Below are 5490 nucleotides of genomic sequence, written 5' to 3'. Positions count from 1 at the left end.
GAAGACTGTTTCTTATCTTGTGCTTTAGCTTTTGTATGTCATGTGTTCTTGTTTAACATAAGCTTAATTCAACAGATCAACACATATCTTTAGATATTAATTTTCACAATCATATAAAATGTATAATACTAACCACGCAGGATACAATACACTACTTACTTTAGTTATCTAGGTCCCTTCGGGTTGACACAAACAAAGTCGGTTCAAGTGTTTTTATTTCTATATATCACTACCAAGTTTACCCAAAAACACAGATTTATGCAAAATAATTGTGTTTAAGCGGCTGAAACATCGCACCGATTTATATTTTAGCATTTAAGAATTGACATACAATACTCGAATAAGTATTACTTTATAACACAAAGTTATCTTTTCTCAAAATAAATAAATAAAAAAACAAACGGGTTGACCCATGAACTAGTTAATTACACTCAGCCCGTTAAGCTAACGTATTCGCCCCAAACTTACAAGTTACAAGTTCGTTTAACATGTAACACTTTTTACTTCTGTATATATAAATGTATATGTACAGTTGTACAAGTATTCCACTAAATGCATAAAATGTTAATATTTCAACTATCCATCGACTCTGCGTACTAAACTACGTCTCCATCAACTGTCCAGCCCGAAAATGGTTGCTGAAAACACACCCGTTTACGTATCAATCACTTAATATCATTATTTTCCAACATCCATAGCACCTAATTACCAAAAAAAAATAATAAAAAATTGAGACAATCGTTACAAATAATTATACAAAACAAAAGTGTGTTCGGACTTCAGAGTTTAATGTTCATACCTGAGACATTCGAGGTCTCGAATGTGGGTCCCGTCCAATGCACAACCACGCACAACGTGACATGCATCTAACCTCTTGTTCCGTGTAATTGTCTTTAAGTTGCGGGTCAATCAAATCAGCAATGGCGGTCTCCTTGAGCAACGGCTGGGCCTGTTCACAAAATGCACAAGAATTAAAGGCAAAATGGATAAAGCGCCAATATATTTTCGGGTCATACAGGTTGGGCCAACCCGCAGACATTTTTTTCCATACCCATTTAGTAAGACATTGTTGGCCCCTAGGTCGGGTCATATCAATCGCTTTTCGTCCTGTAATGAGCTCAATCAACACCACCCCGAATGAATACACATCCGCCTTTTCAGTAATTTCACCACTTTTCGCGTATTCTGGAGCCAAATACCCGAACATTCCAATTATTTTAGTTTCAGCACCCGATTCACCATCCGGCTGCCACCTAGCCAGTCCAAAATCTCCAACCTGTGTTCACATTCCAAAACGAGGTCTCGATCAGGGTTGACTTGAAAAGTCAAAATCTACTGGAAATTGAAAACAGAGTTACATTTATGCATACCAAAGCTTCAAAATCATGAGTTAGTAGAATATTATTCGGACGTATATCGCGATGAACAATACAACCCACTCTGCATTCTTCATGAAGGTACCTTAACCCACAGGCAGCTCCGATCGCAATCTTTTGCCGGGCAGACCATTCCAATATCCCGTGATTTTGCTCTAAAATAAAAATGCAGCTTCTTCAATCAATTTTTGTTCATTTGAATGTTGAATTTCACCAAATTTGACATGTATAAAAGATAATTATAAATGAATGTATATAATTATTTAATAACAATCGAGCCAAACTTAAATGAACTCGATCCTATAAATAAGCTAACGAGCCCAAGCCCGAACTTTACTTATCCAGCTCATGCTGGCTCACGAGCGTATAATTTATATAACTATTATATATATATAATAATTGTATTCATAAATGAATTAATGAATAACAAACAAGCCGAGCTCAAGCAGGCGAGCTTCAAAACTACTCACTAGCTGAGCTCAGCTTTAGAAACAAAGCTCGTGACGAGCCGGGCTCAAGCTCTAGTAAGTCAAGCGAGGCGAGCTTGAGCCCAAATGTATCTTAAAACAGAAACAGAGGATTTGTAATGTAATGTTGTACCATAAAGATGAGAATCTAGTGAGCCATTACAAACATATTCATAAACCAGCAGCCTCTGGTCATCATCCACACAATATCCGATAGCATTACAATATTACGGTGCTGTGCACAGCTCAAACACTCAACTTCAGAGTAAAACTCATTGTCACCTTGAACACTACCAATCTTTAACTGTTTAACAGCAACCATCCGGTTATCTTTCAGCACCCCTCGGTGGACTGACCCGAACCCGCCTTCTGCCAAGAAGTTGGCCTCTGAAAACCCGTCTGTGGCGTCTTCAAGTTCGTTATAAAGGAACAGTTTTGGTGGTGTTCCGGCCACGGGTGGGTTGTGTTGGCATATGGAACAAAGTGGTGGAGGTTTATGTGGCGGGTGTCGGGTTGATGGAAGTGTGTTTTTTGCGTGTTTGGGTGTCGTTTCGAGGCGGTTGTCGAGTTTGGAGAATTTGACGCGTAATGCGTCGGTGATTGGGGAATGTGAGCTTGTGTTTTCGCGGTCGGAACTGGAACTGGAATTGGAATTAGAATTTGAATTGGAATTACTGGAAGTGGATTTAAAACTGAAGCATGAATGGTAAGTGGAATTGGAATTGGAAGTGGTATTGGAATTGGAAGTGGAATTGAAGTTGGAGTTAAAAATGGAATTGGAAGTGGTAATGGAATTTGAGTTGGAATTGGAGTTGGAGTTGGAGTTGGAGTTGGAGTTGGAGTTGGAGTTGGAGTTGGAGTTGGAATTGGAATTGGAATTGGAATTGTCAAGTTTGTTATAACTCATGTTTTCACAGTCAGGAACGGAATTGGAAATGGAATCGGAATGGGAATGAAACCCGGGTTTTTTTGAATCCCAATCATGATCAGCTACGAAAAACGGGGAGAACTGTAGATCTAAACTTGATAACGAGGAAGTGTTGCGGCCGTTTGTGGTGAAGGACGAGTGTTCGGGGCTGCCTATGGGTGTTACATTGGGGACTTTGGTTGTATCCCAAATGGTCTCATTTTCTTTGAAACAATCTGTTGGTGTTTCTAAGAAAAAAATCGAGTTTTCGGCTTCTTTTGTTGGTGATTCGACTAAATTTACGAGAAGTACTTTCGGGCCGGATTTGTTTATCACGACGACGTTGCATTCTAGATCCTCGATGCATGTTTTTGCCTCTTTATTCAAGTTCCTGCGACCAGAAATCATTTATACAGTATTAATATTTAATTAAAATTCAAAGAAAATCGAGACAAAAAAGTCGATTTTGGGCCACACCGGATTGGTTTTAAAACCGCTTCGGTTCGAGTAAAAAGGTCAACACCAAATCCGATTAAAATCTGAGAAAAACCAAATCGATCCAGTTTTAAGCAGATTTAAACTGGTGTCAACCGATATACTTCCACACCGATCGGTTAGGTTGGGGACCGGTTGGTTTTGGATCGGACCAGAGCTCGTTTTGGTGCTTTGACCCGACCCAAATACCATATTTTAGGGCTCTAATTTTGGATTTTTCTCATGTAGACATATTTAAAGATCTGCTAAGTTTTTAATTTATTTTGTTTTCTATGTAAATGATGTAATTTGACTATTTTGAACAATATATTTTGATCAATATCTACCAAAAATTACAACATCTAGCAATTCTATAACCTTTAACAATTCAAGCTTTTAACAACTTCAACCCACTATTTATTAATTTTAATCTACTTTCTAAAATCATACAAAATATTTTCCGCCAATGCGGGTTTAAATCATATGATATATTTTGCTATAACGTACTTACTGATCCAAAACAACCCATTGTGTTCGTGCTTTCTTAGCCTCAGCAGCCACCACTCCGTGCGTGGTGCCAGAAACGACCTTGATCCTCATCTTTATCTAACAAACCACACAGATTCAATACAAAATCAAACATCAATATAAAAAACGAGCCATTCCAGCCTTGGTTGGGTGGTAAAGGCTCATGCATTTTGTCGTTCTAAAAAATATATATATAACAAAACTCACTTTGTCAGAATCATATATATTATGAGCTGAAGTATCATTTCAGAGCATGATTCCGTGATATCTCCTTTTTTATCGCGAACATCACTCCGATGAGCTTTCCATAACTTATGACCTAAAAAGATCAACAATAGCGTTTAGTTCATAGAATTCGGTCAATCCCCCCCTTCCCCTTCTGTATTTGTTATTTTTGGTTTGGATATCATATCTACCAAAAGCGTAAAACCCCTTGTAAATAGGGGTGAAAACGAGATGGGCCACTCGCGAACTACTTGAGCTCATATCGATAAAAAGCTCGAAACGAGCCGAGCCTTATCGAGCTCGATCTTAACTCAAGCCTCAAATATAGCTCGTTTAGTTATCGAGCCCGAGCCTGATCCTTATATGGGAAGATCGTTTACGCTTGTCGAGCCTTAACGAGCCTTATGTATATTAAAGTTTCAACCCTTTTGTACTTCTATGTGTTAATTTCACATTGCACAGCCAAACTCGAGTCAAGCTTTGGCATATAAGGTACTAGTGTACTACGCTCGAGCTCGAGACGAGCCTAGGCCTGTTTAAAGTTTTCTCAAATAAATATATAAAAATAAATAATAACCGAGCCGAGCTTGAGCTGAGATCAAGCTTGAGAAAACGACTCACGAGCCAAGCTAGAGCCTAGTCGAGCTCAGCTTGGCTCGTTTACACCCATACTCATAAACCCTTTAACCCAAAGAGAGCCTATGAACCCTAAATAACAAAAAAAAAGCATAAAATGGTTTACTTGTTTGAGCAGGGATGACCACCAACAATTTAGCATAATCACCAGGTTGAACAACATGAGTCAAAGCCCAAATCAAAGCACTTTTTGAAATTTCTTTTGATGCTTTCACAGCAATAATCACAACTCTCTCTTCCACATCATCTTTAACACCACTTTTCACCATCTTTCAACAACACCAACACAAATGTGCACCCAAAACAGCAAGATTTACCCAAAATAAAACAACCCAAATCTCCTTATTTCTTAAAATCATTATACAATGAACACCCACCTAAATATTCCACTTTGTTCATCATATTTTCAAGAAATTTCAAGAAACCAAGACAAGATTGACCAAAATTTAATAAAGTTGCAAACTTGTTAAAAATTATCAAATACCCATTAACAGATTTGTTTTCTTAAGTTGAAAAACTAATAAATGAGTAAACTTTTTCACAAAATCATAAAGACAAGATTAACCAAAACTGATAAATGTGCAAACTTTGTTAGAAATGATCAAATACCCATTAACAGATTTGTTTTCTTAAGTTGAAAAACTAATAAATGAGTAAACTTTTTCACAAAATCATAAAGACAAGATTGACCAAAACTGATAAATTTGCAAACTTTGTTAGAAATGATCAAATACCCATTAAAAGATTTGTTTTCTTAAGTTGAAAAACTAATAAATGTGGAAACTTTTTCACAAAATCATAGCCCAAAAAGGTATCTTTGAGTCAAGACTTCACAAGAAATGTATGAGTAGAAAGAAAACAAAGAAAGCCTACAAAG

At 37.3% G+C, this 5490-nt stretch overlaps 1 pseudogene across 1 annotated transcript; it reads right to left on the bottom strand.

The window, feature by feature from the left end:
- Window positions 1–474: 474 nt before the first annotated feature.
- On the bottom strand, window positions 475–3917 carry LOC143569527 (inactive protein kinase SELMODRAFT_444075-like; annotated as a pseudogene). Its single transcript, XR_013141756.1, has 6 exons — window positions 3736–3917; window positions 1977–3141; window positions 1371–1531; window positions 1052–1276; window positions 800–949; window positions 475–701 (listed from the first exon to the last, which is right to left on the bottom strand). The product of XR_013141756.1 is annotated as an inactive protein kinase SELMODRAFT_444075-like (transcript).
- Between the last annotated feature and the right edge of the window lie 1573 nt (window positions 3918–5490).

Source organism: Bidens hawaiensis, unplaced genomic scaffold, assembly GCF_021521415.1.
Source record: "Bidens hawaiensis isolate Kalapana, Puna unplaced genomic scaffold, B.hawaiensis_p1.1 tig00001236_1, whole genome shotgun sequence".
Lineage (NCBI taxonomy): Eukaryota > Viridiplantae > Streptophyta > Magnoliopsida > Asterales > Asteraceae > Bidens > Bidens hawaiensis.
This window is presented reverse-complemented; position numbering and strand designations above follow the sequence as displayed.